The sequence below is a fragment of the Staurois parvus genome, unplaced genomic scaffold (assembly GCF_062004578.1).
Source record: "Staurois parvus isolate SC_StPar_1 unplaced genomic scaffold, SC_StPar_1.0 ptg000224l, whole genome shotgun sequence".
Classification (NCBI taxonomy): Eukaryota; Metazoa; Chordata; class Amphibia; order Anura; family Ranidae; genus Staurois; species Staurois parvus.
Genome location: NW_028318020.1, coordinates 1748531 through 1757782, shown reverse-complemented (window position 1 = coordinate 1757782; position 9252 = coordinate 1748531).

Below are 9252 nucleotides of genomic sequence, written 5' to 3'. Positions count from 1 at the left end.
TTTTCTATGTAATTACAGAAAATGTCACAGTTTGGGCAACTAGGAGCATCTTGAGACAAATTTTCATGCTGTACAGTGCTACATTCTATCTGTTTTAATGTGCAAGCTTTTTTAACAGGTAAATCAACATTCAAAATCATTTTGTTGAATATTCTTACTAAATTTAAGATGTTAGATATCTTCTTACGCTGTCTGTGCACAGTAAATCTAGATTTATCTATCTGAATATTGGCCTGTAAACATTCATTATACATGTAGTGCCATAGCTGACTGTCTTCAGGATATAAAGAAACATCTTTAAATTCTAACTTGCTTTCATTTACTAAGTCATCAATAAATTCCATTGTTACTCACCGTAATCAGAAGATTTTCTCGTTTGACCCGGCTCAATCACTGGACTTCTCGTCTAAGTCTGTTTAATCGCCTGTTCTGCTAGGTACTTTTCACTGTGTTTTTCCCAAAACTTGACAATCACAGAATCGTGCGTTTTTCCCCCTTAACAAGGTATGGGAAAAACCGTAGAAAAAACGTTCGGCGGTGGCTGGCTCACCAAAATGTTGGATTTTTAGACACATATAATACTGCTTCTAGTGTCTTGAGGCGATTATGAATGAAAGAGCCATTGTAATAAAAAATGAAGTGTGATTTTATTCTATCACACAATGGTGTCCAATAAACAATGTAAAGCGTATTATGAACAGTTCCATGTAGATACAATTACTGTAAAACTGACAAGCGAAAGTTCAAAGAAAAAGTCACCATTATCTGTCATGGCTGTTCTGTCTTTGCCATGTGCTCCATGCTCCATGCTGTCCTTCCAATGACTTTGTGTAGAAGGAGAAGACGGATGTGACTAAATTGTAGCTGGAAGTGATCTCAGTATGCACCTGTTGCAGCTTCTCAGACGTGTGTTTGCAAGAGTCATGTTGCTTGTGTGTATGAGAGAGAGTGTGTATGTGTCCCTGTGTCTGTGTCTCATGCACTTTTAAGAGGCAAATGTACGTCATAGTTAGCGATCTTAATACCTTCTATGGAAAGTATTACTGCTTAGCAAAGCCATTTCATAAAAGGGAAAGATGCTATACATATGATGTTTGATGGACAGGAACATATGTATGCTGATGTACCAATGATGTAACCCTTAGCTATATATTTAAAAGATAGTATAGCTTAAGAACATATCAATGTATAATCACTAAACTATATATGTATCAGTGTTAGAGACGTATACTAAATACACACAGAAAATACGTAATGTAATAGTAAGTCACTTCTAATAACCTTGACATAACTACCAAATACTTTTAACCAACTATCTCTAAATATAGTCTACTCAACTTTCAACTGGTATATACTATTTCAGCTTAACTTGTATATCTTTTGGTCTCAGCTATAATTGAAGAATAGTAAATACTACCATTTGTCAAAGACCACTTACACATATTAATATTAATTATGACTAATCATAAAAACCAAATATTTTGCAAGCTTGCCATCAATATAAGTGCCGAATCATAATTTAGATTTAACAGAACATCTTTGTGCTGATTTAGAAAGATTGGAGAAAAACAAATGTGAACTTAGTTCACAGAACAAGTGGTCTGCTTTGAAAGACCTGGAGAAGGAAGATATGTTGATTTTTAACACCTGGAATAGTATTCCTGACTCATATAATCAACTAAAAAAGCTAGCGTTTGCTGTTCTTTCCTTGTTCGGGTCTACATATTTATGCGAACAATCATTTTCAAGCATGAACCTTATCAAGAGTAAATCAAGAAATCGTCTCATCAATGAGAACCTGGAATCGTGCCTAAAATTAAAAACAACAACATACAAACCTGACTTACTCAAACTATCCAAGGAAATGCAAGGCCAATGTTCACATTAGTGGTTGTGACTTTGTCAGTCATTGTCAGGATGTCATTTTCTCTACATTGTAAGGCAAATTTTACGGAATTTAACGTTATCGATAAATAATATCGTTCTAAAGTTTTTGTTTTATTAGTTGTGTTATTTGTATCCTCCCGACCTATGTGGATACTTGTATGCAGAATATTCTCAATAAAAACTTATTGAAACTAAAAACAGTGTACCATCCTATGTATTTTCAGTTTTAAAAATGTGGCTCTCAAAATAAATTTCAATCGTGGTTTTGGCGAGATTTGGTTCAGTTGAAAAAAAAGGTTGCCCACCACTGCCTTAGAACATGAACCTCCAGAGGAGGCGCTATCACCACACTGCACAGGACACCTTAGAACATGAACCTCCAGAGGAGGCGCTATCACCACACTGCACAGGACACCTGAGAACATGAACCTCCAGAGGAGGCGCTATCACCACACTACACAGGACACCTTAGAACATGAACCTCCAGAGGAGGCGCTATCACCACACTACACAGGACACCTTAGAACATGAACCTCCAGAGGAGGCGCTATCACCACATTGCACAGGACACCTTAGAACATGAACCTCCAGAGGAGGCGCTATCACCACACTACACAGGACACCTTAGAACATGAACCTCCAGAGGAGGTGCTATCACCACACTACTCAGGACACCTTAGAACATGAACCTCCAGAGAAGGCCCTATCACCACACTGCACAGGACACCTTAGAACATGAACCTCCAGAGGAGGCGCTATCACCACACTGCACAGGACACCTTAGAACATGAACCTTCAGAGGAGGCGCTATCACCACACTACACAGGACACCTTAGAACATGAACCTCCAGAGGAGGCCCTATCACCACACTACACAGGACACCTTAGAACATGAACCTCCAGAGGAGGCGCTATCACCACACTACACAGGACACCTTAGAACATGAACCTCCAGAGGAGGCCCTATCACCACACTACACAGGACACCTTAGAACATGAACCTCCAGAGGAGGCGCTATCACCACACTGCACAGGACACCTTAGAACATGAACCTCCAGAGGAGGCGCTATCACCACACTACACAGGACACCTTAGAACATAAACCTCCAGAGGAGGCGCTATCACCACATTACACAGGACACCTTAGAACATAAACCTCCAGAGGAGGCGCTATCACCACACTATACAGGACACCTTAGAACATGAACCTCCAGAGGAGGCCCTATCACCACACTGCACAGGACACCTTAGAACATGAAACTCCATAGGAGGCCCTATCACCACACTGCACAGGACACCTTAGAACATGAACCTGTTGTTCGGCCCACGTATTGCTTATCACAGGGACACGTAAGCATATAGACCACGTTTCTAGTGTTACAGGAAATGAAATTCTTCATGTTATCTGATCTGCCTGTGCTGCTCCAGGTGAAGGAATCTAATCTGCGTTTCCTTATACCATTACAGGTACATATAACACACCTATTACAGGGATGACACCCTGGAAGGTTAGCAAACAATGAAACCGTCTTGGGTGGGTCCACAGTATTAGGTGCCAACCAGTGTCTAATGGCCATTGCCTTACGGAAGATTATTTCTGGTTTACCAGGTAAGATGTTGGCAAGCACTGGATCTGTTTTCAGGATATCCCAATTTTTCTTAACCATTTCCATACCGGGCACTTTTCCCCCTTCCTGCCCAGGCCATTTTTCAGGTTTCAGCGCTCTAACACTTTGAATGACAATTGCGCGGTCATACAACATTGTACCAAAACTAAAATGTTATAATTTTCTTCAAATAACTAGAGCTTTCTTTTGGTGGTATTTAATCATCGCTGAGGTTTTTATTTTTTGCTAAATTAACAAAAAAAAATGAAAATTTTGAAAAAACAAATACGTTTTTATTTGTTTCTGTTATAAAAGTTTGCAAATGAATAATTGTTCTTCATAAATTTAGGCCGAGATGTATTCTGCTACATGTCTTTGGTGAAAATAACCCAAATTAGGATGTATTAGTTTGTAGGAAAGTTATAGAGTTCACAAACTATGGGATAGATCTGAATATTGATCGATCCTGAAGTACTGACAGCCAATCTCATTTCTTGAGGTCCAAGAATGTCAGAACAGTACAGATATCCCCCAAATGTCAGGACAGGACAGATATCCCCAAAATGTCAGAACAGTACAGATATCACCAAATGTCAGCACAGTACAGATATGCCCCAAATGTCAGGACGGTACAGATATCCCCCAAATGTCAGGACAGTACAGATATCCCCCAAATGTCAGGACGGTACAGATATCCCCCAAATGTCAGGACAGTACAGATATCCCCCAAATGTCAGGACGGTACAGATATCCCCAAATGTCAGGACAGTACAGATATCCCCCAAATGTCAGGACGGTACAGATATCCCCCAAATGTCAGGACGGTACAGATATCCCCCAAATGTCAGAACAGTACAGATATCCCCCAAATGTCAGGACGGTACAGATATCCCCCAAATGTCAGGACAGTACAGATATCCCCCAAATGTCAGAACAGTACAGATATCCCCCAAATGTCAGAATGGTACAGATATCCCCCAAATGTCAGGACGGTACAGATATCCTCCAAATGTCAGGACGGTACAGATATCCCCCAAATGTCAGGACGGTACAGATATCCCCCAAATGTCAGGACGGTACAGATATCCCCCAAATGTCAGGACGGTACAGATATCCCCCAAATGTCAGAACGGTACAGATATCCCCCAAATGTCAGGACGGTACAGATATCCCCCAAATGTCAGGACGGTACAGATATCCCCCCAATTGTCAGGACGGTACAGATATTCCCCAAATGTCAGGACGGTACAGATATCCCCCAAATGTCAGGACGGTACAGATATCCCCCAAATGTAAGAATGGTACAGATATCCCCCAAATGTCAGGACGGTACAGATATCCCCCAAGTGTCAGGAAGGTACAGATGTCCCCCAAATGTCAGGACAGTACAGATATCCCCCAAATGACCCCTTTTTGCAGAGTAGACATTCTGACGTATTTCATAAGAGGCACGGCAAGTTTTTTGAAGTTGTATTTTTTTTGGCATAATTTTTCGGAAAATGAAAAAAATGCAAAAAATTATTTTCACTATTTTTTTTTTTACATTCTGTCACCAGTGCAGTACAGCGTCATCATATAACTGGCATGGCGGTGATCAGGGACACTGACTGGTGACAGTATGAAAAAAAAAAAATACATTTTTTTTTTTAAATTGTTTATTAATTTTTTTTTCTTTATTTAAGATTTTTTTTTCATATTTCATTATGTCCAAAGTAGTACAATGTTACCATAGTAACACTGTAGATCACTGACCATTCACAGCTAGACACTAGTATACAATGGATGGCATGAATGAAGCCATCCATTGTATACAACTGTCATGTGACCTGCTGTGATTGGTCACAGAAGGTCACATGGTATCGGCAACGGGGGCCGATACTCAGATCTGTCATCGGCTGTGTCCGAGGTACACGGCCGGTGACAGATCGCTCCGCTGCGCGGCTCTGCGAGTGTGTAAACTGCACATGTTCGGGAGGACGCCACATGGCGTCCACCCGGAAATCTAGAACGTTTTCCCAGCTTCCATTCGTCTATTGTCCGGGAGGGAAGTGGTTAATAATCCCGCTTATAGCTCTCTATTGTATGGAATAGGTTGTTATGAAAGGACAGACCAGTGAAGTTGGTGTTTTCATGGTGTCAATCAGCATTTGGTCCCTATCAGGACCAGCCACAGTTTTGAGAGTATTATCCAGCGTATTTACACTGTAACCTTTTTCTACAAATCTGTCTTTAAGGACTTTAGCCTGAGAATTGTAATCATCAATATTTGTGCAATTTCTACGAATTCTTGTGTTCCGGCCCTTGGGAATATTTTGTAACCACATCGGGTGGTGGCAACTATCCATAGGAATATAACTATTCCGGTCTGTTTTTTTTAAAACTATTTCATCGTGACATTACCATTTATGTTCATTGTAGTAAGGTCTAAAATGTTCATTTCTGATTTGCTGTAGGAATATGTTAGATTAATGTTCAGGATATTATTATTTAAGGTGCTAAAGAAATTCGTTAAGGATTGATCATCTCCATTCCAAAAAAAAAGGATGTCATCTATATACCTTTTGTATAGTAAAAGTTCCGGCCAATCACGAGCATGAATCAGGTCTTCCTCCCAGGAAGCCATAAACAGATTAGCCAAGCTAGGGGCAAATGTGACCCCCATGGCCACGCCTTTAATCTGTAGATAATATTCCTTATTGAACCAAAAATAATTCTTTTGCATTGCAAACTCTAAAAGGTTTAAAATGAATTCTCTTTGTGCTAAGGGTAAGGTGCTGCAGTGTGAAAGAAAGAAATCGTCTGCTTCCATGCCGTCCTTATGACTGATGATGGAATATAGAGATGTCACATCAGAAGTGACCAAAGATGTGTCTGGTGATAGAGTGACATCTCTCCCTACATTAAGGACTTGTTTTGTGTCTCGGAGATATGATGGTGTCTGTGTAACTAGTGTCTGTGTCTCGGAGATATGATGGTGTCTGTGTAACTAGTGTCTGTGTCTCGGAGATATGATGGTGTCTGTGTAACTAGTGTCTGTGTCTCGGAGATATGATGGTGTCTGTGTAACTAGTGTCTGTGTCTCGGAGATATGATGCTGTCTGTGTAACTAGTGTCTGTGTCTCGGAGATATGATGGTGTCTGTGTAACTAGTGTCTGTGTCTCGGAGATATGATGGTGTCTGTGTAACTAGTGTCTGTGTCTCGGAGATATGATGGTGTCTGTGTAACTAGTGTCTGTGTCTCGGAGATATGATGGTGTCTGTGTAACTAGTGTCTGTGTCTCGGAGATATGATGGTGTCTGTGTAACTAGTGTCTGTGTCTCGGAGATATGATGGTGTCTGTGTAACTAGTGTCTGTGTCTCGGAGATATGATGGTGTCTGTGTAACTAGTGTCTGTGTCTCGGAGATATGATGGTGTCTGTGTAACTAGTGTCTGTAGGTAATAATCAATATACTCTCCTACTTTACAACACAGCGACCCTATACCACTAACGATCGTCTACCTGGTGCTGTAATAGGGTCCTTGTGAATTTTAGGTAGTAGATAAAACACGGGTAGTTTAGGTGCTACTGGACATAAAAAGGCTTTTTTTAATTTAAAATCTTATTGTCAAAACCAGTTTTGATAATCTGTTTCAAAGTACGTTTAACCACATTCTGCCCAGCCACTGTAGAAATACGGCGGCAGGGCGGCACGGCTGGGCAAAAGCACGTTTTAAAATGTGTGTTTTTTACACAGGTAAGGGGCGCGCGAGGCGTGCTGCCACCCTACCTGTCCCGCCGAACACAGCCATGGATGTCGGTCGCCGGGTCACAGCCGGTCGTTACCAGCTATGTCCTGGCTATCATCGCTGACAGAGAGCAGGGCTGCAGTAGCTGTGCTTTCTGTCAGTTCCCTGACAGCTCCAGGACATGCCGATTGGGACAGAAGAGTTTCTCTCTCCCGATCAGCGGTGTTCCCTGCAGTACACACCCCTGCCCCTAGTAAAACACTCCCCCTCACACAGTTAACCCTTCCCTGAATAATAAACTTAACCCCTCCTTCCCCAGTGCCATTAGTACAGTGTCAGTGTTGTTTTTTTTTTTTGCACTGATCACTGTATTGGTGTCACTGGGGATGTCAGTGACCCCATGTCAGTACCCCCCAATGTCAGAATGTCCGCTGCAGTCCTGCCATAAGTCGTTGATCGCCGCCATTATTAGTATAAAAAAAACCCTAAAATTCCCAGTATCTTTCCCGCCATTTCTAAACGCTATAACTTTCACGTAAACCAATTAATTTACACGTATTGGGTTTTTTGTAGCAAAGACATGTCACAGAATGCATTTTGGCAGAAATTTATGACTAAATTTGATTTTTAAATTCTTTTTTACTGGACATGTTTTATAGCAAAAAGTCCAAAATATTGTTTTTTTTCCTTAAAATTGTCAGCCTTTTTTTTATAGCGCAAAAAATAAAAACCGCACAGGCGATCAAATACCACCAAAAGAAAGCTCAATTTGTGGGAAAAAAAGGATGTAAATGTCATTTATGTACCGTATTGCATGACCGCGCAATTGTCCGTTAAACTAGCGCAGCGCTGTATAGCAGAAAAATGGCGTAATTGCAGTATCTCTCCCATAGTTTGTAGACGCTATAACTATCACACAAAGCAATCAATATACACTTATTGGGATTTTTTTTTACCAGAAACATGGAGCAGAATACATTTTGACCTAAATTTATAACCAACTTTGAGTTTACTATATATTTTTTATAGCTGAAAATAAAAAAATATTGTTTTTCTTTAAAATTTTTGGCATTTTTTGTTTATAGTGTAAAAAATAAAAAGCGCACAGATGATCAAATACCACCGTAAGAAAGCTCTATTTGTGTGAAAAAAAGGACATAAATTTTGTTTGGGTGCAGCATTGCATGACCGTGCAATTATCAGTTGAATTAGTGCAACGCCGAGTAGCAAAAAAAGGCGTGGTCATTAAGGGAGGTAAATTCTCAGGAGGTCAAGTGGTTAAAAGCTGGGAGAGGGTCTTCTGGGAGGAGAGAGTAAGTAGTTGTAGCATTTAAAAAATTGTAACCTTCTGGAATTAGTCACTTTTATTAAGGATCACCACCCCTCCCCCCTTATCAGCCGGTCTAATGACCAAATCCTTCTTCTGGAGGAGGGACTTCATGGCTTTGTTGATGCCGGCACCACCATGTGGCTGCTTAATGGGTATATTTACCAAATCTGTCAGGACTTTCTCTTTAAAGAGATTGATAAAAGAGTGATTGTGGTGGGGGGGTTGTAGGTGGATATTGTGGTGGGGGGGGTTGTAGGTGGATATTGTGGTGGGGGTGTTGTAGGTGGATATTGTGGTGGGGGGGTTGTAGGTGGATATTGTGGTGGGGGGTTGTAGGTGGATATTGTGGTGGGGGGGGTTGTAGGTGGATATTGTGGTGGGGGGGGTTGTAGGTGGATATTGTGGTGGGGGTGTTGTAGGTGGATATTGTGGTGGGGGGGTTGTAGGTGGATATTGTGGTGGGGGGGTTGTAGGTGGATAATGTTGTTGGGGGGTTGTAGGTGGATATTGTGGTGGGGGGTTGTAGGTGGATATTGTGGTGGGGGGGTTGTAGGTGGATATTGTGGTGGGGGGGTTGTAGGTGGATATTGTGGTGGGGGGGGTTGTAGGTGGATATTGTGGTGGGGGGTTGTAGGTGGATATTGTGGTGGGGGGTTGTAGGTGGATATTGTGGTGGGGGGTTGTAGGTGGATATTGT